Here is a 27,112-nt window from a genome sequence, read left to right on the forward strand (position 1 = left end):
GTCTGAAATCCCCATTCCTCCAGCTTTACTGCTTGGAGCACTTTTCAGGGCGCACAATTGAACCAGTTTTTCTTCGCTGGAGCTCCCGCTTTTAAGGAGACCACAATTACACAGCTGACAAGAGAGGAGACGTTCAGAGCTTCAGGAGCAACCCCCCCACCCCCCACCCACTCCTTGTAGCATGAATAATTCCCTGCAATAATTCTTAGAATCAGCACACTCTTGCTTCACGTTGTATGCGCACATATGCGCTCGATGAGATGAGGTGACGGATGGGAAGCTGACTCAGTGGCTTAGCCGGCTGCATTTCCCCTCACTATCTTTTATTCAGAAGCGCCCAGCCCCTGGGCAGAGAAAGCTGAGACTGCTACTGAGAGATTCCCTTTTTCTCGATCTCCGGAGAAACGCTGGCTGTGCAGTTTTCTCTTCTCTCCTCCAGCGGTCAAGCGGTGGCTGCGTTATGCATGCCAGAGTGGAGTGCTGTTCAATCCCCCCCCCACACTGGACCACTTCCCTCCCCCTACCACGAAACTAGCTCCCAGACCTTGCAACATGTGCTTTCCGTTTTGGCCCGCTGATGCAGGGATTTTTCCAGGCAGCGGCCTCTTGCAAGAATGCGTTCCTACTCATCCGTGTCAATAACAATTACACCGTGGATTGTTGTGCGCCTGTATACACAGAAGATATCGGATCCATTGGCCTGGCTACCCATCTGCTAAGGGCAGCAGCATGTCTCGTCGAGCCGCCGTCTGATTAAAGCAGGCAGTTGCTACAGTTCTTTCCCCAAGGATACGAGAGACAAGGGTCACATAAGTTGCTGCGGAGATGACAGTGCTCGTGTCTTTATATGGGAGATGGCACTCGATCAGCAAAACACTCAAGCACATTGCAGCGCATAATGGATTAGGACCGTGCATGGGAGTCTTCGACTACTCACTCTCTCTCTCAACCTAAGCTGTAGGGTTGCCAGGTCCTCCCCCCTCTCCACCAGCGGGAGGTTTTCGGGGTGGGGCCGGGGGTGGCGATCCCCTGCGTGGCCACTTGCGATGCAATTACATCACTTCCGGGTTTACCCCAGAAGTGCCACATTGCGACGGGATGCTTTAGCACTCAAGCCCCCAAGTGTCCCGTAGTAATGTGGCACTTCCAGGGATAAACCCGGAAGTGATGCAATTGCATCACCTTTGGCTGCGCGGGCGCGTGATTCCCACTCCTTGCAGGCCGGTAGATTAGCGGCCAATTGCCCGCTGGGACGAGCCACCTGGCAACCCTACTAACCTGCCTCACAGGGTTGTCGCTTCAAGGATAAAGCGGAAGTGAAGTTGGAATCAGCTTTGTGGCAACATTTGGGAGGAAAGAGGGGTATAAAACCTGAATCGATAAAGAATCCTCACAACAACCCTGTCAGGTGGGGATTTACAGCTCAATCTCTGAGTGCCCCTCTAACCGCTACACAATTCTGCTTTGTAATAACCGCTGCTGCAGGAGAGGGTTCCCAGATGGGAAAATGGTGGTTGGTTCCAGGCAGGTTGAGGGAGGGGCCCTGTGATCTCACTGCTCTCTCTCAAAGGGCCATGGCTCAGTGGTAGAGCATCTGCTTGGCATGCAGAAGATCCCAGGTTCAATCCCCAGCATCTCCAGTTAAAGGGACCAGGCAAGTAGGTGATGTGAAACCCCACCTGAGACCCTGGAGAGCTGCTGCCAGGCTGAGGAGACAAGACTGATTTTGATGGACCAAGGGTCTGATTCAGTAGAAGGCAGCTTCATGTGTTCATGTGTTCAAGTTTGTTGGGAAGATATACCACGTAGGAATGGTAAAGTGCTTTCCCTGCTATGGGAAGGCATTTTTGGAAGTGATTAACATCCTCATCATATTCTATAAACCAACTATGCAAATAAGCCCACAGAAGCTTTTACTAGCCATCTGCCCGCACATCTGCTAAAGTCATTTTTTAAGCACTTGGGATAGTCTAAATGGGGGAGGGGGAACGGAGCCCAACACAGCTCTTCTCGTTCACAGATGAGGCTGCCTGGTAGAGAGATGCACTCGGATATGTCAGGTCCAAATATATATCCCCCAAATACCTTACTATATTTTTTCGGGGAATATTTGGGTAGAGGGATGTGTCGTTGGCAACCAAGATCAAGTTAATTCATGCCATTGTATTCCCTATTACTATGTATGGGTGTGAAAGCTGGACAATGAAGAAAGCTGACAGGAAGAAAGAAGATGCCTTTGAAATGTGGTGTTGGAGGAGAGTGTTACGGATACCCTGGACGGCCAAAAAATAAACATAAATTAGTGGGTTCTAGATCAAATCAAGCCTGAACTGACCCTAGAAGCTAAAATGACTAAACTGAGGCTGCTGTACTTTGGTCACATTATGAGAAGACGAGAGTCAGTGGAAAAGACAATCTTGCTAGGAAAAGTTGAAAGCAGCAGGAAAAGAGGAAGACCCAACATGAGATGGATTGACTCTATAAAGAAAGCCACGGCCTTCAGTTTGCAAGATCTGAGCAAAGCTGTTAAGGATAGGACGTTTTGGACGACATTGATTCACAGGGTCGCCATGAGTCGGAAGCGACTTGACGGCACTTAACATACAGAGGGTATTAAGGGTTTTTCAGGAAACTGATTAACCAGGTCCCAAAAAATCTGAAAATATTCGGGGACATTGGGGAATGTTCGGGGCCAAAATTTAAGGCTCTCAGGGCTGTTTTTCTTATGTTTTTCCACATGCTTATAGGATTCCCAAGCAACTGGAAGGATGTGAGAGGGAGACAGCTCTCCCAGGCAATAGGATCAGACATTAGGGGGAGTGCAAACTGTTTGCCCAGTCGTGATGATACTCTCATCCCTCCATGGCTTTCTGAGCATGGGCAAAGAGGATAGAAGGCATGCAGCTGGACTCCATGTCATGTTGCTTTTTTAATTAACGGGTTTGTGCTTTTGAAAGGGGGATTGTCCACATTGTTCCTGTTTTTAAAAGTTTTTCTTTTTCTTTTCTTTTTTGCTTTCATCCATTTCTGGTTTTACAGTCATTCTTCTATAGTTGCTTTAAACATGTTTCTGTGTTTTCGGGGGAGTCGTTTTGTGGAGTTTTGGGGTGTTCCTGTTAAGTTTTTTTTTTTTTTTAAATAATTGTTGCGGCAGGTTCTGAAGAAAATTGCTGAAGAAAATTCTGAAGGTTTCTGAAGAAAATTGTTTTAAAAAACAGTTAACTGCAGGTGCGGGATTAGGAATTTTAAAGACACGAGGTTGTTTTTGTTGGAAGAGTTGCAATGTCTGGTGTGCAAAGGAACTGAGAAGAAGACCCCGCGGGGGGCGGGCAACTGGTCAGCTAGATAGGGCCGTGAAGTTAGACACCTTTCCACCCCTCCTTCCACACCTCTTGTCTGTCCTTAGACTGATATTCTTAGGGCAATTTCCTCCTTCTTCTCGGAACACTCTCTCTCTCTCTCTCTCTCTCTCTCTCTCTCTCTCTCTCTCTCTCTCTCTCTCTCTCTCTCTCTCTCTCTCTCTCTCTCTCTCTCTCTCTCTCCCTCCCTCCCTCCCTCCCTCCCTCCCTCCCTCCCTCCCTCCTTAGTCAGTTAACAAGCTAGAGGCTCTGTCTCTTAGCTTTCCTATCCTAAATGTAGTTCCTTCAATAAAAGCAACTTTAACTTTAATCAGTGACACTGCTCTTCACTGTGTGCTTAGCGTACACTGTCAACAGTTTTGGCTTAGATTCTTTGGTTTGACATTGGTTCTGGTGGATGTGTCACATTGGCCTGTGGTTCTGCTGGGATTCTCTGGTTTGACAATGGGTCGGTTGGGCTTGTTGGCTCTGTTTGCACTTGGAGGCTTTTTGCAAATGGTTGCTCTTGTGTGTTTGGCTGTTGGCTTCCTTGAATTCCTCCCCATAGGAAACAATGGAGACAAGTCGGATGGTTGGGGGCACCTTGTTCAGGGGTCCGTAGGATTGAACTCCTTGGTCAAATTTGCTTGAAACTTGGAGGTCTTCAGCAGACCGGCAACACTAAGTATCCTCATGGGTTTAGTGTCATTTGGTGGGGGAAAAGCTACTCCAGCCTCCCTGGAAAAAGTGCATTATAGGGAATAGAATCATAGAGTTGGAATGGGCCATACAGGCCATCTAGTCCAGTCCCCTGTTTAATGCAGGATCAGCCTAGAGCGTCCCAGACAAATGGAGTCCAAATAATTCTAGAATCCAAATCCCAAAATGGTATTGCAGAAACAGCATACCCCCAGATAATGGTATTTATGCCCTTCCTGAAATCTGAATCTGAAAAAATACAATTTTTAAAAAATGTATCCCCACTGCTGGTCATCTAGAGCTGGGTCATCCTCACCACAGGTAAGCGGGCTGTATCCAAGGGGCCTGTAAATGCCTGCTTCTCTTGGACCCAAAGGGCTTCTGGGCACACTTCTGGAATTCTTTTAAGGCAAAGATCCTGCAGTTAGACCAATTCCTACACCATCCCCAGAAGGCAGTTAGACTAATTACTTCACCATCCCCAGAAGGCAGTTCTCACATTCCCCATTCTTCTCCTAGAGGCACCAATAGCTCTCATGGACCTATGTGGAGACAGTAGCGTAACAACGTTGGGGTAGTATAGCTAGGACTGGAGCCAAAAACAGTGTTAACAACATAAAGCTCAGTTTGCTCAGAGGCTTAGTGGGGGCAGTGGGCCAGGCAGAATGACACCTTCTCATCGCCTTTGTGCATCCAGCCCAATACAGTTAAATATATCCGGCAAGTAACACTGAGGGCAGAGATGATCAGAGGCCTGTTTTTGGAGGAGAGGTTTTGCACTAGGAACCTATTTTGTGTGTCGAAAGGACTAGCAAGGAGAGATACAAGGATGACCAGGGGCCTGGAGACGAAGCCTAATGAGGAAAGGTTGAGGGACCTGGGAATGTTTAGTCTGGAGAAGAGGAGGTTGAGGGGGGACATGATTGCTCTCTTGAAGTATTTGAAGGGCTGCCACTTAGAGGAGGACAGGGAGCCGTTCCTGTTGGCAGCAGAGGAGAGGACTCGCAATAATGGGTTTAAATTGCGGTCAGAAAGGTTCCAGCTGGATATTAGGAAAAAATTGTTTTGCAGTAAAAGTTTTTCGGCATTGGAATCAGCTACCTAGGGAGGTGGTGAGCTCCCCCTTTCTGGCAGTCTTTAAGCAGAAGCTGGACAAGCACTTGTCAGGGATGCTTTCTGCTGATCCTGCATTAAGTAGAGGGTTGGACTAGATGGCCTGTATGGCCTCTTCCAACTCTATGATTCTCTGATTCTACTGTGGAGATAGCGCCAATCCAATTTAACCTCTCCCCTGAAAAGATCCCTTGACATACATTGAGAACTTTGACCATATTCATTGCACCATGGATGTGCCACAAGGGAAACTGAGGCACTGCACCCATATGGTTTTCCATATGGTGTCTGGTGACTTGGTGAGCCATGTGAGCAATGGCCTTAGGCAGATCATGAGATTGAGGGCATCTTGGCCATCTTCTGGGCATGGAGTATGAGCCACTGGGTCACTGAGGGTGTGTGTGGGGGAGGTAGTTGTGAATTTCCTGCATTGTGCAGGGGGTTGGATTAGATGACCTTGGTGGTCCCTTCCAACGCTAGGATTCTATGATTCTAATTGAACCCTGAGCTTTTGCCCACCTCCAGGAGAAATCTAGGTGGATTTGGCTATTTGGACCAGGATTGGCTGTGGGCTCAGTTGTACCATTGCAGATAATTGTTGTCTAAGAATATTGCAGCCACCGGCATGTCTCACAACACACACACACACACAAACTGCAACCTTACATGGTTTCAGCCCTAATATTTGCTTCCAGCTTTGATCTGCAAAATGCCAGAGCCACAGAGAGATCTGGGGAAGAAACTGCAGCTCACGCTGCTCGGCAGGCAAGCTGTAATTTTATGGACAGCCGATCTTATCGCCAACTGCATTGTGTCCTTTGTGAGGGAAGCTGATAGCTCAAAATTCCAATGAGCTGCAGTGGAAGGCTGTAGGGGGCCAGGCACCTTTTTGGTTTCGGTGTGGGGCAGCGGGGGAGAGGAGGCCGTTCCTCAGCATTCTTTCCAGGCTTTAATTCCTTTGTTGTAAAAGGCGCTTTTTATGGACTCCGGCGTGACCGGCCAGCCCCCCTTCTGAATCCGATTCTGGGCGATGCACACATTACAGTGGGTCTGGGGTCCCCACCCTATCTAAAAGTCAAGCTGGACTTGCCGGATCCCCTCAGTTCTTAAACCCGCAATGTCCAATTTGAAGAAGAGAAGAGGTGGTTTTTTATATGACGACTTTTCTACCACTTAAGGATAGGGTTACCAGGTCCCTCTTCACCACTGGCGGGAGGTTTTGGGGGTGGAGCCTGAGGAGGGTGGGGTTTGGAGAGGGGAGAGACTCAATGCCATAGAGTCCAATGGCCAAAGCGGTCATTTTCTCCAGGTGAACTGATCTGTATCAGCTGGAGATCAGTTGTAATAGCAGGAGATCTCCAGCTAGTTCCTGGAGGCTGGCAGCCCTACTTAAGGAAGAATCAAACTAGCTTACAATCACCTTCCCTCTCCACGACAGACACCCTGTGAGGTAGATGAGGCTGGGAGACCTCTAAGAGAGATGTGACTAGCCCAAGGTCACCGAGCTGGCTTCATGTGTAGGAGTGGGGAAACAAATCCCGTTCACCAGATTAGCCTCCGCCGCTCATGTGGAAGAGTGGGGAATCAAACCTGTTCTCCAAATCAGAGTCCACCGCTTTCAACCACTGCTCTTAACCACTACACCACACTGGCTCTCCTGATTTGGATCAGAACTGTGGCACATGTGGAGAAAGTCCTTCATCCTTCCCATCACAAGCCATTTTTTTCATCCTGAAACAGTTTGGATGGTGCTATTTGGCCCATTGGTAGGGTTGCCAACCTCTAGGTGAGGCCTGGAGATCTCCCAGAATTACAACTGCTCTCCAGGCTACATACATTGCTTGTTTATTTATGATTTATTTTAAACATTTATTCTTCTTCTCCAGGTGAAAATGGCTGCTTTGGAAGGTGGATTGTATGGCATTATACCGTACCGAGGGCCCTCCCCTACCAAAATCCCACTCTCTCAGGCACCACCCTAAAATCTCTAGGTATTTCCAACCTGGAGTTGGCAACCCTACCCATGGGGGGAAACCAAGTATTAAAAATTCTGATTCTCCCCACTCAGTGGTTCTAAATATACACTTTCAACAAGTTCAGACACATCCTTACGATTTTAGACGCCCCTTTAAAAGTCAGTGTATGTATTTCAACTGTTGCCGCTCCATCTTTCCCAAGAAGATTGATGTTTAGGGTGGCTTCCGAAAAAGGCGAAAGAGGCAATAAAAATCACCACAAAGCACAACCGCCAAATGAACGATGAAAACAGCCGATGAAGCCAATTAAGCAGCAGACAATAAAACAACGGGCCGGGGTTCAGCAGGGATAGCTGTGATTTTCCACTTCTGGATGTCAAAACAGCTTATTTGCCATCGTGGAGAAGTGACTCAAGCAGGCACAGATTTGAAAACATTGTCAGATGTGTGAAATAAAAGATGGGAGAGATGTGCTATTAAGGCATATTCAGCTAGTGACACATCAATAGGGTTGCCAGCACCAGGCTGCGAACCTGCGAGAGAGTACCGGTAACCTGTTTTTTTTTTGGGGGGGGGGCTTGAAGAGAGACCATCAAGGGAATCCGTTCTGATTGAACGCCGTGGCATCACGGGTGACATGGTGGCCTCTCCTGGTCATGAAAGAAGTGGTGTCATCATGCCAGAACACTGCCAGTCACTCCCCACGTCCCTCTAGGATTGTCAGGTATTTCCCATCCTGGAGCTGGCAACCCTAATGACAAGAGAGGGCACATTTGCTCTCCACACATGCGCACTAGCAGCCGGTCTGTCTAAAAAGCAGATCCCCAAAGGCAGCTCTAAAGGGTGTTATGAGCCAGCCAATGGGGCTCTGTGACTAGGGTTGCCAGCTCCAGGTTGGGAAATAGCTGGAGAGTTGGGAGGCGGAGCTTGAGGAGGGCGGGGTTTGGAGAGGGTAGGAACTTCAGTGCCATAGAGTCCAATTGCCAAAGCGACCCTTTTCTCCAGGGGAACTGATCTCTGTTGGCTGGAGATGAGTTGTAACAGCTGGAGATCTCCAGCCACCACCTGGAGGTTGGGTAAAAATATGGTGCCTCTGTGTAATATACTGAAGCAGATCCAAAATCCAACACAGAAAGACAAAATTAGCTATAATCTCTATATTCTTGCTTTTTATAATTGTTCATGTACCAAAGAATCTAAACATAACCTATAATGTGCAATACAAATCTTGTTGTTATCACATCCAAGAGTCCATGTACAAGTCCACAACAGTGTTATAATTTACAATTATAAAGAAGAGTTCCTTAAAGTGGAACTGAAGAAGTTTGAAACGAAGTGATCTCTAGAGGCATCGTCTTCCAGATTCGCCGTTACACTCTCCTGCAAAGACACAGATGAACTGAACACATGAACACATGAAGCTGCCTTATACTGAATCAGACCCTTGGGCCATCAAAGTCAGTATTGTCTACTCTGATCAGCAGCGGTCTCAAGCAGAGGTCTTTCACATCACCTCCTGGCCTAGTCCCTTTAACTGGAGATGCTGGGGATTGAACCTGGGACCTTCTGCATGCCAAGCAGATGCTCTGCCATTGAGCTACAGCCCCTCCCCTGGTTGAGTCATAATCTTTGAATAGAAGTGTATGGAATATTAACACTGTCTGTGGACTTGTACATGTGATAACAACAAGATTTGTATTGCACATTACAGGTTATGTTTAGATTCTTTGGTACATGGGCAATTATGAAAAGCAAGAATATAGAGTTTATAGCTAATTTTGTCTTTCTGTGTTGGATTTTGGACTACCTGGAGGTTGGCAACCCTATCCATGACCCATCTGAGGGTCATGACCCATTCGTTGAAAATGACCGCTGCATCCGACGGGGATTCGGACTGCGAAAACTGCATTTCCATTTGGGTCGGTCGGCATCCCAAAGGTGTGATACCAGCAAAACATTTCCATGGAAATAAAGAGCAAAGCTTTCCCGGTTCCTAATAAACCCAGCCATTGCTTCTCTCTGCAGCACGCGAGGGTTTAAACCGAGCCAGCGCACAAATGCCACGCAAGCATATGTCTTTGCCAGGCGTTCCAGGCGGGCCTGCCAGGCTGTAACTGCATCCACTTTTGGAGGCTTTTTATTATAGGCAAATAAAAATAGGAGTTTTATGGAATTTAGCCTCAGTCTCTCTGCAATCAGCTGTTGCCCTCCGCCAAGCGCTTTAGCAGAGAATCCATCTCTGCCACAGGAGTGGGATTTAAGGAAGAGAGTTGTCTAGAACTGGCTCATGGGCGGTAGTTTATAGCTCTATCAACAAGGAAACTGAAGTGCATCTCCTTAGAAGACCGTTTCCGCCTGGAACAGTTCCATTCTGGGATGAACACATGAACACACATGACGCTGCCTTATACTGAATCAGATCCTTGGTCCATCAAAGTCAGTCTTGTCTATTCAGACCGGCAGTGACTCTCCAGGGTCTCAGGCAGAAGTCTTTCACATCACCTACTTGCCTAGTCCCTTTAACTGGAGATGCCGGGTATTGAGCCTGGGACCTTCTGCATGCCAAGCAGAGGCTCCACCACTGAGCCATGGGCCCTCCCCTCCAACTGCCCTCAAGGTGACCAGGGGGTTCTTGCTAGCCAGGTAGATTTACTGGACAGAGTATGATGAAGTATACCATTGCAAATTATTTTCCAACTACCCCCACAGCTCTTACATATCTAAAACTCAAAACATTTTTTTTGGGGGGTGAACTCCTTCAAGAAAGAAAGACCCCCATTTCAGAGTTGCAATGGGCAGATTGGGTAACTGTAGTAACCCGAAATACTGTAGGTAAAATAGGGCTGTCAGCTTCAAATTGGGAAATACCTGGAGCTTTTGGGAGTGGAGCCTGAGGTAGGCGGGATGTGGGGAGGGGAGGGACTTCAGTGGGGGTATTATGCCATAGAGTTCCCTCTCCAAAGTGGCCATTTTCTCCAGGTGAACTGATCTCTTTCACCTGGAGATCAGCAGTAATAGCAGGAGATCTCGCCTAATCTCATCAGATCACGTAAGTTAAGCAAGGTTGGCCCTGGTTAGTACTTGGATAGGAGGGGCTGTGGCTCAGTGGTAGAACATCTGCTTCTCATGCAGAAGGTCCCAGGTTCAAGCCCCGGCATCTCCAGTTAAAGGGACTGGGCAAATAGGTGATGTGAAAGACCTCTGGAGAGCCATTGCCGGTTTGAGCAGACAATACTGTCTTTGATGGACCAAGGGTCTGATGATTCAGTACAAGGCAGCTTCATGTGTTCCTGTGTTCCTCAAGGGAGTCCAGAGCTGCTATGGAGAGGCAGGCAATGATGATGAAGAAGAAGGAGTTGGTTTTAGGCCGACTTTCTTTACCAAGTTGGCTGCCATCACCACATCCTGGGGCAGGGAGTTCCACAATGTAACTATGTGTTGGATACCCCCACATGCATGGACCAAGCCCTCTCGGTTGAGTCAAGGGGGGGAGGCGAGAGAGTGAATTTCCCTCCTTCAAATATCTGCTTTCCCCCCCAGCCAAGGCGAAAGGGATAAATAGTTGACGAGGGGAAGGAAGGGAAGTGTGAGTGTTCGGAGGCAGGCAGACTGGAGTATCAGCTGAGCCAGGGCCAGTTGGGAGAACAGGGATTTCTCCATCCCCTATAAGTCCTTGTGGGTCCCCTGCTTGTGATAACTCATAGAAGGCAGATGTGGATTGGCAGAGGAGCCAGCATGGTGTAGTGGTTAACAGCAGTGGTTTAGAGCAGTGGAGTCTGATCTGGAGAACCGGGTTTGATTCTCCACTCCTCCACATGAGTGGCGGAGGCTAATCTGGTGAACTGGATTTGTTTCCCCATTCTTCTTCCTCTTCCTCTTCTTCTTCTTCTTCATCATCCGATAGGTAGAGCAAAAGGGGTGGAGCTATATTGTCTAAGATCAATGGTTGCTGCAGAGCCTTTTTAAATTATTATTATTCCATTCTGCTAAAACCTTTCATTTGGTGGAGAAAGCGTTAGCTCCCATTTTAATTTCTTCCTTTGACTGCTGTTAATGAGATGCAGATAACACCAGCAAGTCTGACTCACAAAGCAATTAGATTCCCCAAAGTTGTGTGCCCAACAAACCGGCACAATATTTTTGAGGCTTCTGACAAATAGGGGGCGGGGGGAAACAAGAGGAAAAGAAAGAAGAGCATTGGTGACTCATGTTCACCTTTATTCTGCTGCCGTAACAGAGATGATCTTTGCTTGGGGAAAAAAAAACCCACACAACACCAGGAGGCGGCTGCCGGCTTCAGCCCTGAACAGAATGAGGCAGCTCAAGCCAGGCTATCCTCTCTTGCATTTACTTGCCTAGCAATCAGGGACCAAGGTTGCCAACTTTTCCCCTTTTCCCAGCTCCTATGTTCTTGAGAGCTGCTTAAGGTCGCCAACTTCCAGGTTTTTTTTTGGGGGGGGGGAGCTGGAGATCTCATAGCAGCATAGAATTATAGAGTTGGAAGGAACCATAAAGGCCATCTAGTCCAACCCCCTGCTTAATGCAGGATCAGCCTAGAGCACCTGACAAGTGTTTGTCCAACTGCTGCGTAAAGACTGCCAGTGAGGGGGGAGCTCACTGCCTCCCTAGGTAGCTGATTCCACTGCCGAACAACTCTTACTGTAAAACTTTCCTCCCTAATATTCAGCCAGTACCTTTCCGCCCGTAATTTAAACCCATTATTGCGAGTCCTATCCTCTGCTGCCAAAAGGAACAGCTCCCTGACCTCCTCTAAGTGACAGTCGCACATACACACACCCCATAAAATGTCCTAATCTGTTCATCAGGAGGGGCTCATTCTCTTGTCCCTCTGTATAGAGAGTTTGCCATTCTAAGGCCCTGTTTGGACGTCGAACAGAACTCTGATTTATTTCAGCGATTGTCCGTTTGGGAAACCAGTTCTTGCAGATCACAATGTGCCTCCTGGTTGGAATGAGGCCAACCCAGATCAATCACTCATGCACAGGTGCCACAGGCATCTCTGCATCAGGAGCGATTGAACGGTATGGAAACGCCGAATGCAGAGATGCATCACAAATACCCACTATCAAACAGGGGTTGATTGAAAAGGGAGAAGCTGGGATCATGCAGAGATGCAACAGATAGCCTCTTCAGTGGGCGGTGTCAGGGGATTCACAGGGGAATTAATGACTTAGAGAGATCCGCAGGTAACCAAAGAGGCATGCTGCATGACCACGGGGCAGGATCTTTTGGAAGCCATTTGCTTCAGGCTACCCCCTTCCTTCTTGACATCTCTTCACTCTTTAAAATCTGCCAATTTTGGCCTTCCACTCCTGGTTGGGAAACAAATTTGCTTGTCATGCCTTGGGGACACCTTCAAATACCCGTGACACCCCACTTGATCAGCAGGAAGGAGATAATGGCTGACATGTGATCCCCTGCGGGGTTTGGAAGACTAATTAAATTATATAACCCCCAAGGCACAGAACATCACGAAACTGCCTCTGTTTCATTCCTGAGATTCGGAGCCAGCTGAAGGTTCCACCCCCCTTCCCTGGATTTCCACTGGGGAATACCTGAGACTCTGAAAAACCCCTGAGTTGTAAAATGGGCTTTGGAGGATTGGCCTAAACCAGGAATTTTCAAGCAAGATCTTTGGCACAGCTGCAATTCAGCAAGATGTTTTTGCATTGCACGGTTTTCAATGCTGAACTAAGGATAAACAGAGCAACACACTTCCCCCCTCTTCCAGGAAAAAAAGGGGTGTGCAAATACTAGAGGAATGGCATACTGGAATATAGACATTTGTTCCCATTGGCCAGCTCATGCGGAGAGACCCTTGTTGGTTTTCTGGTGATGTTGGCCAGGCAGCAATGAATTTGCCAGCTAGGATAGCTGGTGCCCTGGCCTCGGATGCATCAAGCTAGCCTGATCTCACCAGTTATCAGAAGCTAAGCCCTGGTTGCTATTGGGATGGGAGACCACCAAGGAAGTTCAAGGTTGCTGTGCAGAGGCAGGCAATGGCAAACCAGCTTTGTTCAGCTCCTGCATTGAAACCCTATGGGGTAGAAGAAGAAGAAGGAGAAGAAGAGTTGGTTTTTATACCCCCTTTTCTCTACCTTTAATGGCTCTCAAAGTGGCTTACAATCACCTTCCCTTCCCCTCCCCAGAACAGACAAGATACCTTGTGAAATAGATGGGGCTGAGAGAGTTCGGAGAGAACTGTGACTAGCCCAAGGTCACCCAGCAGGCTTCATGTAGAGAAGTGGGGTATCAAACCCAGTTCGTCAGATTAGAGTCCACCACTCACGTGGAGGAGTGGGGAATCAAGCCCGGTTCTCCAGATTAGAGTCCACCGCTCATGTGGAGGAGTGGGGAATCAACCCCGGTTCTCCAGATTAGGGTCCATCACTCTTAACCACTACACCACGCTGGCTCTCAAATCGGCTGTAACTTGATGGCACCTCCCACCATCATGATAGCTGGCCAGCCGACCGGAAAGAAGCTTCAGGGAAGAATCGGGGTGAAGTCTGCCAACTGGCCGTGCATTCCCTAGGCAGTCCACTTCCCTTGTTGGAGAACATTGAGCCCATGAAATCCTTGACGTTTTGAAGCACACTGCAAGGTTTCCAAAACAGTATTTTAATGGGCCAGCATTTGCTGATATAAAAACATGCAGGCTTTTTGAGCTAGACTTTACTATTTTCCTACCAAAATGAAGCCTGGTTGAAAGTTAGATTGTGTGTTGCTCCCACAGATCAAAGGCCATGAAGAAAGTAAGGTATGATACACCTGGATCTCATTTTTTCCAGGATACTGGAAGTGCAAGCTTCAGGGCTGCACAGATGTCTTCTTCTTTTCTCTCTTTTTAATTTTTTTTTAATTATATAATGGGTACAGAAGGAAAACGGGGAAGGGAAAAAATGGGAACATCAAACGTATGGTAACAGAAAAACTGAAGATAATAATTCTAATGCCGGACAGACAGATAACGTTACCATTATTTTTCATCACTTGGGCTGACTATATAAGTAACATATAAAGAGAATAATCATTATCTATGTCTGGTTACTGTGTATACAGGGCTAATGATTATCTATAAATAAAATTAAAATTACATTTTTATCTGACATCTCATCTTCCACTTTCTCGTTGTTAACCATGAGCCTTGACATACTTATAAAATAGTCTCCATGTCTCATAATGCTGCCAGTGTGCACATGATTGAAATTTTTTAATGCTGATAGAACGTGGATGGTGAGGTTAACCTGAAGTTCAGTCCTGTACCATGGAACGTTTCCAGAAAATAAGGTCTTTGTATCACCTTGGTGAAGTTTCATTGTCCTTACGATAAAAGCTTGTTGGTTTGACTGGGTGGCACATCAGCTGGGTCGTGGACTCTCTGATCTTGCAATTTGAACACGATGTCAGTATACAAGGGGTGGCAAGCTTGTGCATAATCTTTGTGTGTGTGTTAAGTGCCGTCAAGTCGCTTCCGACTCATGGCGACCCTGTGAATCGATGTCCTCCAAAGTGTCCTATCCTTAACAGCCTTGCTCAGATCTTGCAAACTGAGGGCCGTGACTTCCTTTATAGAGTCAATCCATCTCTTGTTGGGTCTTCCTCTTTTCCTGCTGCCTTCAACTTTTCCTAGCATGTTTGTCTTTTCCAGTGTCTCTTGGCTTCTCATAATATGTCCAAAGTACGACAGCCTCAGTTTAGGTCATTTTAGCTTCTAGGGTCAGTTCAGGCTTGATTTGATCTAAAACCCACTGATTTGTTTTTTTTGGCGGTCCAGGGTATCCGTAACACTCTCCTCCAACACCACATTTCAAAAGAATCTACTTTCTTCCTATCAGCTTACTGCATAATCTTAACTCAGTCAAAAAAAGTCAGTCTGGGGAGAGAGCTGGACACAACTCAGGAATATCTCCTGCATTTCATTCAGGTTAAGGATGTCAAAAGCTGCCCCCGAAATTTCACCAGTGTTATCAAAATGGGCTTTCTTGAATGCATAGCTCAGGAAGAAACCTCTGGCTAAGTTATGCGGCGGTTCAAGATTGGACAAAATCCTACAGGGAAATTTCACTTGCCTTAGCACAACTATTTAACTTTCCTCAGCATCCTTATGGCTGAGCCAAATCTCCTGCCTATTTTTCACAGACAAGTTCTCCAGCATTAAAACTGCCTCCTTTTTGAGGATTTTTGGCTCTACTCGGGAAAATGTTGACTTACCCTACACCCCCTCCCTGCCTACTTGACTTCATTTGTCCTCAGTGATGTCACTATGTAGACAAATTGAATTGTTTCTGCAGCCTAATGATGTCATGTCTTTGACTGTGTGGTCCCTGATTGGCTGGGATTCCCCATGTGCCTAGTCTGGGTGGAGAAAGAAGCAGTGAACAGGAAAAAGAGCAGCCAAGTGATCCAACAGCACTAAATAGGAGCAAAAAAAGAGTAAACATTCACACAATCAAATTGTTACATGTGCACTTTCCAGTTGCTGTTTTTGGCAAGAAAAAAATCAAAGTTGAAGAGTGTTTAGTGCTGCCCATGTCAGACATTTTGCCTCAATTTGTCTGGATTTTGGGTTTAGGCAAAACATGGTGTTTTCTACAGGCTAATTTCCCCTGCCGTAGAATTTTGAGTCTATGGAAAGCAAGCTCCCAAAGCCCTCACGGTCAAACTGTCACTCCGACTGAGCTCCTGCCTGCTAAAGGCCAGTGTGGTGTAGTGGTTTAGAGAGGTGGTTTGGAGTTGCGGACTCTGATGTGGAGAACCGAGTTTGATTCCCCACTCCTCCACATGAACGGTGGAGGCTAATCTGGTGAACTGGATTTGTTTCCCCACTCCTCCACATGAAGCCAGCTGGGTGACCTTGGGCTAGTCACAGTTCTCTCAGAACTCTCTCAGCCCCACCTATCTCACAGGGTGTCTGTTGTGGGAAGGGGAAGAGAAGGTCATTGTAAGCTGGTTTGATTCGTCCTTAAGTGACAGAGAAAGTTGGCATATAAAAACCAACTCTTCTTCTTCTTCTTCTTCTTCTTCTTCCTCTTCTTCTTCTTCTATTTTGGACACAACAAACAGAGCTGGACAGTTCCTTCCCCCAAAATCAGGTTGGCTCCTGAATTGATTCGGCAGACGATCAACATGTGACAGAAGGCAGAGGGCTTCTCAAGGAGGGCAGAGCGACCTGTCAGAGAGAGCCGGCTCATTTTTCATCGGCTGGCTCCAGGGAAAACGCTCCTTCCTCAAGCAAGAGACATCTATCAGCGTCAGCCTCAAGGATGCCGAGGCACTAAAAGCTGGCAATGTCTGTTTTGTTCATCAAGAGGTGTGTGTGGAGAGGGGCAGTAAAACCTCCCTTCCAAAATTAATATTAATACAATACTGTCAGGACACCAATTTGAAGTCCTGACAGCCGTCGTAGAGGCCTTTGTCGTAAAGTCCCAGAGAAAGGAGAAATGAAGATAAAATTGTTTTCATGGGAGGTTTGAGAAATGACTCTGAGCATTTCACACTTTCCTAAACAGAACTTAAGCGATGTTTAGGGCAGTGTTTTCCAAATGTACGCCTTTCCGCTTTGATTTGTTTGCAAATGAACCCTGGTGTGCCTGTTGGGAACCTTTTTGTGTTGCAGAGGATTCTGGGGGATATTCTCAGGTGCATTCTGGGATACCAACTTGGCCTCCTGGGCTTCACTGTTGGTCCACATGGCCACAGTCTAGTTACTGCCCACTGCAGAACTGAGTTGTCATTAGGGTTGCCGACCTCCAGGTAATAGCTGGAGATCTCCTGCTATTACAACTGATCTCCAGCCAATAGAGATCAGTTCCTCTGGAGAAAATGGCCACTTTGGCCATTGGACTCTATGGCATCGAAGTCCCTCCCCTCCCCAAACCCTGCCTCCTCAGGCTCCACCCCCAGGATCTGCAGGCATTTTCCAACCCAGAGCTGGCAACCCTAGTTTTAATGGGAAAGCTTCAAGGAAGCTTGTCTGCCCACATTGGATCTTCACGCTGAAGAACCTTGCTAAGTTCTCTGCCTTGGGTAGGGTTGTGCAAATTTTTGGGGGGGAGGGTAAATTTCGGGTTCGGGTTTACTGGGCCCAAATTTTTTTTTGGTAAACTTGGAATAAGCCGAATATCCATACTGGTAAATTTCAGCATTTGGTTTATTTCCGGGTTTACTGAAAAAATTGGGCCAATTGAAGTCTATGGGGATTTATCTCGAAGCTCCTGTGGGGGCGTTTTTGAAGGTAGAGTTCCCAAATTTTCAGGGTAGCTTGACAGGACTCTCCTTGCATGAACGCCAAAGTTTGGTGAAGATTGGGTCAGGGGGGCAAATTTGATGGGGTCTGGAAGGGGTGCCCCCTTCCTCCATAGAGAAGTATGTACAGTTTACAAGTCGTTTTAAGGTGAAATGATCTCTCTCGGCTGGAGATCAGTTGTAATAGCAGGAGATCTCTGGCTAGTACCTTGAGGTTGGCAACCCTACTGATCTCATTAGAGCTCAGAAGCTAAGCAGGGTCAGTCCAGTTGGATGGGAAGCCACCAAGGAATACCAGGGTTGCTATGCTGAGGAAGGCAATGGCAAACCACCTCTGTTAGTCTCTTGCCTTGAAAACCCTACTGAGTTGCTGTAAGTTGGCTGTGACTTCACAGCACTTTACACACACCACAGTTCTTGGTTGGGAGACTGCCAAGTAAAACCAGGGCCTGTGATAAATCTGAAGGGGAGGTTTCCAGCCCAGTGTGAACCTCAGGATCCCCTCATTTAGAAGAAGAAGAAGAGTTGGTTTTTATATGCCAACTTTCTCTACCACTTAAGGAAGAATCAAACCGGCTTACAATCTCCTTCCCTTCCCCTCCCCACAACAGACACCCTGTGAGGTAGGTGGGGCTGAGAGAGTGTGACCAGCCCAAGGTCACTCAGCTGGCTTCATGTGGAGGAGTGAAGAAACAAATCCAGTTCGCCAGATTAGCCTCCGCCGCTCATGGGGAGGAGTGGGGAATCGAACCCGGCTCTCCAGATTAGAGTCCACCGCTCCAAACCACCACTCTCAACCACTACACCACTCAAGTAAATTCTGTAGGCTGAGGAGAGCGCTAGAACTCAGAGCCTGTCGACGAGCCGTTGGTCCGTAATCTGTAATTTACACCCCAGTCACTTGTGAAGGAAAATGCCTCTGAGTCAGGTTAGGCGGATCAATACGGCAATGAACTTGAGTGGCTCAGCAGCTTAATTCCAGAAAAGGAGTGAGAGAGTAATGCAAGAAAGTCCCTGAGGCCCTTCCTGAACACAGGCCAAATCCAGTGTTACCTCTGCAGCCGGCTGTTACATTCCAGGGGGGGAATACCTGACTTCAGGAGCACATGGTTACCTTCCAGAGGCAGTGGATAATAGGATGCTGGCCTGAGCAGCAGGACCGTATGGGTGGCAGGGCTCCATGGACTGATGTCAGCCTCAGACCAACAGGGTTTTAACTAGGGTTGCCAACCTCCAGGTGGTAAGCACAGGAGCGACACGACAATGTAGTTACAAAATGCAAAAAGATTCTATTAGAAAAGTTACACGTAGTAAGCTGAGGGCAGGAGATCCTCTGCCCCCCAAGAGGCGGGTGGCAACCCTATTACCCTTGTGTAAGAGATCAGGCTGCTTCACTCTAAATGTGTTTGGTGAGGGGGGGGGAAAGGGAGGGAAAAGAGAGTTGAAAATAGAAGCCATGAACATTGCAGTAAATGAAAGGAAGTTTTTAATTATCTGAGTTTAGAAAGAGTCTCCTCCCCAAGCAGCTGGTGTTTTCCAGGGGGAAAAAAATCCCCTTATATTTGGAAAGAGTACAGAAAATAAACATCCGTGTAACTAAGGCTGCAAACTGTAATTTCCCCCCCTCAGGAATTGGAAGAGCTTTTGGAGAGAGGTGTCATTTCTGAGGATGCCTATAATTAGGGTTGCCAGGTCCTTCTTTGCCACTGCTTTTTGGGGGTGGAGCCTAAAAAGGGCAGGGTTTGGGGAGGGGCTTCAATGCCACAGAGTCCAAAGGCCAAAGTGGCCCTTTTCTCCGGTTGAACTGATCTCTGTCTGCTGGAGAACAGCTGAAATAGCAGGAGATCTCCAGCTACTACCTGGAGGTTGGCAACCCTACCTATAACGCACCATATATCACCTCCTGTTGGTCTGCCAAACAGGGTTTCCAAACTCCAGGTGGGGCCCGGAGATCTCCCAGAATTGCCGCTTCTCCCCAGATGACAGAGGCCAATTCCCGGGGGGAGGGGGGAGAAGGGCTGCTTTGGAGGGTAGACTACTGAGCCCCCTCCCCTCCCCAAACACCACCCTCCCCAGATCCACCCCTTAAATTTCCAGGAATTTCCCAACCCAGAGTTAACACGTTTCCTGTGTTAATGTCACTGAGACGCGAATTACACAATCTAAGTGGATACAGTCAACAGGATGGGGCATCCAGCAAGCAATGGAATAGGATTAGCAGAAACCTGCAAACCAAGCTGAAACAAAGCATAAGTATTAACCTGACAAGTTAAATGATGCAGAAATTACATAATAGGATTGTACATACATTAACAGATAGTATGCGCTATACACGATAGGACAGGCCACAGTCTCTTTCCCTTTATTAAAGCATTTTTCAGCACCCTTTCACTAAAGTATAGCCCTATTGCCTGTGTGATGGTTCCAAGTTGCTGGAAAATATCTCTACTTGAGGACTTTGGGCATAAATATCCAATGAAATATATGCATTTCCGTTCACTCCTGGAATAGATGGATACCAGCATTGGGATACAGCCCGTATCAGAGGTTCAGGTATCTGTTGGGTTTGGAAGATGAGGGCTTGTGTATTTTGTATAAGCAGTAGAAAATGTGGCGTTCCCTGGCCCATGTTCTGGGCCATAGGGAGGGTTGCCAACCTCCAGATGGCAGCTGGAGATCTCCCGCTATTACAAGTGATCTCCAGATGATAGTGATCTGTTCACCTGGAGGAAATGGCTGCTTTCAAAGGTGGACTCTGTAGCATTATACCCCATTGAAATCCCTCTCCTTCCAAAACCCTGTCCCCACAGGCTCCACCCCCAAAATCTCATAAGAACATATGAAAGGCCATGCTGGATCAGACCAAGTGCATCAAGTCCAGCAGCCTGTTCACACAGTGGCCAACCAGGTGCCTCTAGGAAGCCCACAAACAGGACAACAGCAGCATTGTCCTGCCTGTTTTCCACAGCACCTAAGATAATAGGCATGCTCCTCTGATCCTGGAGAGAATAGGGATGCATCATGACTAGTATTCATTTCGACTAGTAGCCATGGGTAGCCCTCTCCTCCATGAACATGTCCACTCCCCTCTTAAAGCCTTCCAAGTTGGCAGCCATCACCACATCCTGGGGCAGGTAGTGCCACAATTTAACTATGCGTTGTGTGAAGAAATGCTTCCTTTTATCTGTTCTGAATCTCTCGCCCTCCAGCTTTAGCAGTATTCCCCCACCTGGAGCTTCAGCAGAATTTCCCCACCTGCAGCTGGCAACCCTAGCCATAGCTGTTCGGGGTTCTTTTAAACAAGACAGAATGTACATGGCTCTAGCCCAGAGCGGCGCTTTCTTGCTTTACTCCTTTGCAGCCCATAAATCCAAAACGTGTGATTATTTGCATGTGCCGGGCATTCTCTGGGCTGTTGGCCAACATTTGCATTAATGTCTCTGCTTGCCCTCGGTTTAAGCTCGCACGATTATTGGGAGCCTTTTCTAAAAAAAAAAAAAAAAAACAACCATCGTTCTAAAGGTTGCATCTCCTGCTGCTTAAAAGCAAAAACAATTATGTAAGGCTGGCGAGCCAATCAAGGGGTGAGCGGGAAGCCGGCAGCCCCCTTTGCTGAAAGTCACTTTTGTCTGGGCTTTCTCCTTGCCTAGCAAGCCTTCCGGGCAGACTATCCAAGGACAGAGCAATCAGATGCCGCAGCTACAAGACGGAGAGGAATCTGGTTCCTCTCCTCTAGGAACCCCTGCAAGGGCACGCATGAGTGACGCTGTGTGTTTTCAGACGCACCGAATTGATTCTGCTCGGGGGATAAAAATGGCACAGTTGTAATAACATGCCCAGCCAAACCCTCTCGTGCAAACGCACAGGCGTGGTTGGTCTCGGGATGGGTGTCTTTGTGTGCGTGCCGGGATTTGGGGCTGCCGGAGACCAAATGCTTCACGCCGCATGAAAGCTCAGCTGCTTTGGTCTTGTTCTGACAGGTGTGCATATTCCGGTGTTTAAGAATGTTCCCCATCTGGATTTCTCCCTGGATTCGACCCAGTTTTTGTTTCTGCGTTAGCAAGCTGCTCTTCTCTTATTTTCGAGGGCCAGATTTGGTACAGACTGCTGTGCACGCTCAATTGGACTCAGTCTTCCTTTCCTTCTGTTTGCCAGCCTTCTTTTTCCCCATCAAGGATACCAATGAGCATAAGTGCTATATATATAAAAAGAGAGAGATGGAGATGAACGGAAGGAAATGAATTCTGAGATCAATTTGTGCAATTCAGGCAATCATTTTAGAAATAAACATATTAAATTAGAAGGAAGGTAGGGTGGCAGGGGGGAGAATTGGAATTCACATGAACACATGAACACATGAAGCTGCCTTATACTGAATCAGACCCTTGGTCCATCAAAGTCAGCATTGTCTACTAAGACCGGCAGCGGCTCTCCAGGGTCTCAGGCAGAGGTCTTTCCCATCACCCACTTGCCTAGTCCCTTTAAGTGGAGATGCCAGGGATTGAAACTGGGACCTTCTGCATGCCAAGCAGATGCTCTACCCCTGAGCCACAGCCCCTCCCCTCAAACAATAATACAGGACTGGAATAGAGGGAATCCACTTATCCCTAACGCTTAACCCTTGGTTGTTCTACACTTAATTACTATACTGTGGGGTCTGGTTCACACGTGCCTGGATAAGCCATGGCAGATGCAACACCAAAGTCAGGAATAGGGTTGCTAGGTCCCTCTTCACCCCCAGCGGGAGGTTTTTGGGGTGGAGCCTGAGGAGGGTGGGGTTTGCAGAGGGAAGGGACTTCAGTGCCATAGAGCCCAATGGCCAAAGCTGCCGTTGTCTCCAGGTGAACTTCTCTCTATCTGCTGGAGACCAATTGTAATAGCAGGAGATCTCCAGCTAGTACCTGGAGGTTGTAGTCACACAAAAATCCAACACAGATAGGCATTCAATAATCACAAAACTATAATCTAATATTATCATACAAAATCACAAATTCAGCAACAACTTAACCGATAACAACAAAATATCACAATCAATCAGTTCAGATTAAATAATCTTATAATGGAACTCAATAGTTCTCACTGAGCACGGGTTCAAGATTCGTAAACGTAGTCCCCAACAACTCAGGTTGTCATTCCAGGGAGTGGTCAGATGTATTCAGAAGGAAGTCAGACATATTCAGAAGGAAGACGGTTCTCGAGTTACTCTGTTTCGATGTCCTTCATCAGTTCCACTTCATAAAGCTCCTCTGTGTGTGGCCCCAGCATAGCTTCTAGCCCTAGGGTCCATTGCCAGTTTACACATCCAATATCTCCAGCTAAAATGAGGCAAAGAGCTGTTGAATTCCCTCCTCCAGGTGACCTGATCTCTATCGGCTGGAGATCAGTTGTCACAGCAGGAGATCTCCAGCTAGTACCTGGAGGTTCTCGCAAAAAAACCAGTAGCCGGCTCACAACATATTGCAAAAAATGCACAAGGTTATAATATATACAAATCAATTGCACACCAAAGTAACAAACGATGCAATATAGAACAAGACACTGTACGTACAGTACATACATGACCAATAATACAATTAGACTCTATGAGTGGTTCGAAAGAACTCAATATCCAACAATGCAAATTAAGAGTGAAGTAGGAAAGACCGTCAACATCCATGTCGGTGGATCAGTAAAAAGTCTCACTGTCGCTGTAATTTTAGCATGGACGGTCAAGAATCTTGGCAACCCTAGAGGAGGATTCTAGGAGAAATTCTTTGGAAGTGAATTTATTCCGGCTATCGGTGATCCCTGGAAAATATATAGTCGGCAACATTCATTTTTTAATGTTTGACAAACTTCCTTGTGATGGAAGGCTCTGATGGGGGGGGGGGAGCGTGTTTGCAAGGAGGGCCTGCGAGCGGGCAGGGTGAATTCAGCCCATGAAGCAGGTGCTCATTTCCGCCCGCACAAGATCCCTTTGTCTCAACCAGACAAGCTCTTGAGTGTTGGGGAGGGGACGTGGCCGACTGCTGGATGAAAACCCCTTCTGTTTGCTCTCACTGTGATAATGCCTGCAGTGTTTGGGGGGAAAACTCCTCTGGAAGCCAGGCTTCTTTCGAAGCACGGGCAGCGTGTGAAATCCTCCCAGGCCTCAGTTTTAGCGTTGCCAGCTCTGGGATGGGGAGCGTTTGGAGATTAGGGAGTGGAGACTGGAGAGGGGAGGGTTTGGGGAGGGGAGAGACCACAGCGGGGTCTAATGTCACAGAGTCCACCCTCCAAATCAGCCATTTTCTCCAGGGGGACTAATAGGGTTGCTAACCTCCAGGTACTAGTTGGAAATCTCCCTCTATCACAACTGATCTCCAGCCGATAGAGATCAGTTCACCTGGAGAAAATGGCTGCTTTGGCCATTGGACTCTATGGCATTGAAGTCCCTCCCCAAACCCCACCCACCCTCCTCAGGCTCCGTCCCAAAAACCTCTCGTCGGTGGTGAAGAGGGACCTGGCAACTCTAGGGACTAATCTTTCTATTCTGGAGATCAGTTATCATTCTGGGAGATCTCCAGGCCCCACCTGGAGGTTGGCAACCCTACTCATCATTGTCAAAGTAGGAGGTGGAGGAGGAGGAGGAGATTCATCCTGGATAAGTAATAAGTTAGCCAGGATCACTTTTTTAAAAAAACAGACTGTGCTCAGGAACTCTGATAGTCGTGGTATGTGTGTTTGTGTGTGTGTGTTTCCTGTTTCTGTGAACAGATCCTACCAGAGAGCCATTGGTTTTACATATGATACAGACATGCATGTTTGTTACTGAGAGTATTCCCAGGGCGGAACATGCTGTGGAATGACTTTTCCTACAAGAAATGAAAAGAGGAAGAGGATGAGGAAGAAGAAGAGTTGGTTTTTATATGCCGATTTCTCTACCTTTTAAGGAGAATCAAACCGGTTTACAATCTCCTTCCCTTCCTCTCCCCACGACAGGCACCTTGAGAGGTAGGTGGGGCTGAGAGAGTTCTGATAGAACTGAGGGTAGCCCAAGGTCACCCAGATGGCTTCATATGTTGTATCGGGGAAACCAATCCAGTTCACCAGATTAGTGTCTGCTGCTCATATGGAGACCAATACATGTTTCAGCCCATAGGGACTTCTTCATAGGGTTGCCAACCTCCAGGTACTAGCCGGAGATCTCCTGCTTTTACAACTGATCTCCAGCCGACATAGATCAGTTCACCTGGAGAAAATTGCCACAATTGGACTCTATGGCATTGAAGTCCCTCCCCTCCCCAAACCCTGCCCTCCTCAGGCTCTGCCCCCAAAACATCCCACCAGTGGCGAAGAGGGACCTGGCAACCCTACTGGCAAAACATCTCTGTCTTGCAAGGCATGGAGGACTGAGCCAGGCCCCGCAGGGCACAAGTCTCACTTGACAGAGAGTTCCACAGTTACAGTTTTAGGTGTCACAGCCCTGCATCTAAAATATATAACCCATGAGACTCCAAGACACATTAGCGCTCTCTGGTTACAATTTCAACTGTAGGCCTGAGCATCCTGCAGTTCTCCTTCGGCGCGCTTGCTTCTTCTCTCGCAGGGAGACAGCTCACTCCCTCTGGTTTCCCAAGCTCTTTCCGGTGTTCTGGGCCCAGCGGGTGGCCGCTGCCAAATTGCTCTCCCCTCCTTCTTTGCCTGCGAGCGCCAGAATAAAAGAGGAGCTGATGCAGCGAAAGCCGAGTTCTAAAGCCGGGCCATTCCTGCTCTGTGATTTCCAGAGGATGAAACTGTAAAGCGAGGGCTGTCTGTGGGGGAGCTGGGCCGAACAGCAAGGCTCCTCTGATGTGGTGGTGCAGACAATCCAGAGCCCCGGCGATGGATCAAAACAATGGCCAAATAATAGAACTGGGGCCTGTCTCCGAGGGGGTGGGGATCAACCATTCCTAATCTTGTGCATTTCAAGCAGTGGCCTGCTTCTTCTTCTTCTTCTTCTTCTTCTTCTTCTTCTTCTTCTCCTCCTCCTCCTCCTCCTCCTCCTCCTCCTCCTCCTCCTCCTCCTCCTCTGGTGAAACGGGTTGGTTTCCTTACTCCTACACATGAAGCCATCCGGGTAACCTTGGACTAGTCACATTTCTCTTCAAGCTCTCTCAGCCTCACCTACCTCACAAAATGTCCATTGTGGGGAGAGGAAGGGAAGGCAATTGTAAGCCAGCTTGATTCTCCTTTTAAAAGGTAGAGAAAATTGGCATGTCAAAACCAACTCTTCTTCTCATGCGTACGGGTGTCCATGTAGTGCATTTGGCAATTTCTCAAAGGTGGTGTGTGTGTGTGTGTGTGTGTGTGTGTGTTGGGAGAATCAGACAAGGATCCCTGATGGGTTATAAACAGGCAACACTGTCCTGGCTCTACGGTGACCACAATTGTAATGGATGAAAAAAATCATCAGTACACCTTCTTAGGGTTGACGACCTCCAGGTACTAGCTGGAGATCTCCTGCTATTACAACTGATCTCCAGCTAATAGAGAGCAGTTCACCTGGAGAAAATGGCCGCTTTGGCAATTGGACTCGATGGTGTTGAAGACCCTCCCCAAACTTTGCCCTGCTCGGGCTCCACCCCAAAATCTTCCCGCTGGTGGCAAAGAGGGGCCTGGCAACCCTAGACCTTCTGCGGCTGTTCAGTCTCAAAGGACAAGGAGGTCCCTATGGGAGGACCATCCTTTGGCCCGTACTCTGTGCAGAAGCACGTGGTGTCTCCTTTGTTCTCCTTTACTTCTGTCACCTGACAATCAAGGGGAGAACTGACACCCTCTTGCTACCCTCCCAGCATTGACGAAGAGGAAGCTATTTCACTGTCTGTTAACTCTCCTTATTCAAACCTATCAACTGTGGGCCAGCGAGCCTGGCTGATTAAATGGAAGGAAGATAGAGAAGAGAGGAGGGGGGGGCATGGGGAAAGAAAGAAGAGATCTCTTTAACGACTTCTCCTTAATGACTTTTTTTCATGACAACCATTCTAGAAGGGGGAGGCGCTCCCTAAGCGTTGGTTAGAAGAGGGATATTGCATCAGCATCAGCTTTGTAAAGGAAGCCTACTCACGTCAATAACCCACAACCACTGGTGACTGGCCCACGTAGTGTATGTGTGTGTGTGGTTTGCAGCTTTTAATCAAATATATTAGGTGCTGTGGAACACAGGCAGGGTAATGCTGCTGCAGTTGTCTTGTTTGGGGGCTTCCTAGAGGCACCTGGTTGGCCACTGTGTGAACAGACTGCTGGACTTCATGGACCTCGGTCTGATCCAGCAGGGCTTTTCTTATGTTCTTATGAAGAAACTTTCCCAGCCCTTCCCTTTCCCTCTCTGTTGGTGTTTCCATTGGCCATTCCCTGGGCGATGTTCATTACCATGTGACATGCTAGGCACATGGATGATGCTGTCTACAAAAGCTTCCCCAATGATCACCTGGATCTGATTCTCACTTCACCCAAGCAGTCCAACATCTGAACAAGGTCCAGAATTAAGAACATAAGAACATTAGAAAAGCCATGCTGGATCAGACCAAGGACCATCAAGTCCAGCCATCAGTTCACACAGTGGCCAACCAGGTGCCTCTAGGAAGCCCACAAGAAAGACAACTGCAGCAGCATTATTATCCTGCTTGTGTTCCACAGCACCTAATCTAATAAGCCTCTGATCCTGGAGAGAATAGACATGCATCATGACTAGTATTCATTTTGACTAGTGGCCATGGA

General features: G+C 47.7%; 1 protein-coding gene and 1 non-coding gene across 2 annotated transcripts in view; both read left to right on the plus strand.

Annotated features, from left to right (window-relative positions):
* The window catches only part of AJAP1 (adherens junctions associated protein 1), a 137,142-nt gene that overhangs the window by 9,611 nt on the left and 100,419 nt on the right, over positions 1-27,112 (plus strand). The window lies entirely within an intron of this gene.
* TRNAE-CUC (transfer RNA glutamic acid (anticodon CUC)) lies at positions 10,218-10,289 on the plus strand. The gene has a single exon. It is a non-coding gene; the product is annotated as a tRNA-Glu (tRNA).

The sequence above is a fragment of the Euleptes europaea genome, chromosome 19, assembly GCF_029931775.1.
Source record: "Euleptes europaea isolate rEulEur1 chromosome 19, rEulEur1.hap1, whole genome shotgun sequence".
In the NCBI taxonomy this organism is placed as follows: domain Eukaryota; kingdom Metazoa; phylum Chordata; class Lepidosauria; order Squamata; family Sphaerodactylidae; genus Euleptes; species Euleptes europaea.